The sequence below is a fragment of the Mus pahari genome, chromosome 15, assembly GCF_900095145.1.
Source record: "Mus pahari chromosome 15, PAHARI_EIJ_v1.1, whole genome shotgun sequence".
Lineage (NCBI taxonomy): Eukaryota > Metazoa > Chordata > Mammalia > Rodentia > Muridae > Mus > Mus pahari.
In genome coordinates this window covers 7,092,094-7,093,657 of record NC_034604.1, presented here as the reverse complement: position 1 = coordinate 7,093,657, position 1,564 = coordinate 7,092,094, and the positions used below count along the sequence as shown (strand labels likewise).

Here is a 1,564-nt window from a genome sequence, read left to right as displayed (position 1 = left end):
CCTCCTCCTCCTCCTCCTCCTCCTCCTCCTTCTTCTTCTTGACACCTGCTTCACTAGCAGGGCTGCTATGGTCTTCATCATTGCCCTCAGCATTCTCATCTTCCTCACTCTGATTCCCTCATCTTCATCATCCTCATTGTCTCCATCACTGCCCTCCTTCTGAGACGCCAATCTCCACTTTCTCTTTCCTACAGTAGGTCTCCAGTCATTATCCTCCATATCATTCAGTTCTTCCATGGATACAAAGTCCAAGAGGGACTGGTTGTGATGAAGATTTCATTTGGGCTCCCTGACTTGTTCCTCCGTGGTGGTGGTGGTGGTGGTGGTGGTGGTGACAGAAGGGGAGGTAACAGCAGGAGGGCTTGTGGCCGGTGTGGTGCCAGCAGCAGAAGCAGCTGCACTATCAGATGCTGTTGCTTTTTCTTTGTCCTTCTCCCTTTCCTTTTCTTTCTCCTTCTCTTTCCCCTTTTTCTTTCTAGGTCTTTCTCCATTTTCTTCTTCTTCCTTCTTTTCCATTTTAATTAACTGTTTGTCTGATGAGATTATTTCCTCTGAAGAATTTTCAAGCTGTTCTTTTACTTGAATATCTTCATTCAGTTCTTCTAAAATATGCTCCTCAGAATCACTGCAGGAACCTTCTCCACCTCCCTTAAAGGGTCCTCACTTCCATTACCACTCCCTTCAGAATCCAAAGCATCTCCAACTCTAAAGCCACTGTCATCTGAACTATCATAATCAAGAGCTTCCAGGAGAGAAGCCCTCAAAGGCTTCACCTCCTCTCGGAGCCACGTTCCATAAGAAATCCGTGAGGTGGTCATAGGGAAAGCTGCAAGAGGCAGGGCAGCAGGGACTCAAAGAGGGTCAAGGAGACAAGTCCAAGAGCAGCTATTTAGGCAGGGCAGTGCACCAACCAAGCAGGGGTGACGGGGGGGTGGGTGGGGGCTACCATCCCTCCCCCCTCCCTGCGCTTCCCCCCAGCCAGCAGCGTCAGGCCCCAACAGGTCACCCTGCGAGGAGTATGTATATCTTAAAGTAAATACATAATTGTATTATATCCAGTGATCAGTATCTTCTCTTTTTCCTTGGAACTAAGCAATGTGTTTTAGAAACTACTCTATGTAGCACATTAAGGCTGATGAGCTGAATGGCCAGCAAACACTTGGAGAAGGATTTGACATCCTTAGCCTTCTGGGAAACAGAAGTTAAAACTTCCCTGAGATTTCATCTCAGCAGAGTCACAAATATGCTGAAGATGTGGAGAAGGCTGTGAGTCCTGGCTGTGATCAAGAAGATAAAGCGTCACAAATATGCTGAAGATGTGGAGAAGGGGACACTGAATCACTTCTGGCGGGAGAGTAAACGTGTGCAGCCACTATGGAAATCAATAGTGATTGCTCCAAAACCTGAAATCAGAACTGTCATATAATCCAGCTATTCCACTCCTGTGTATATGCCCAAAGAATTACAAATCTACACCCCACAGAAATTTGTGCATTAACGTTTACTGCTGCATTAGTCACAACAGCCAGAAAATGGAGCCAGCCTAGACATCCATCAACAGATG

The 1,564-nt window shown here is 46.7% G+C and overlaps 1 pseudogene; it reads right to left on the bottom strand.

The window, feature by feature from the left end:
• The window catches only part of LOC110333438, a 2,964-nt pseudogene extending 2,231 nt beyond the window's left edge, over nt 1–733 (bottom strand).
• Between the last annotated feature and the right edge of the window lie 831 nt (nt 734–1,564).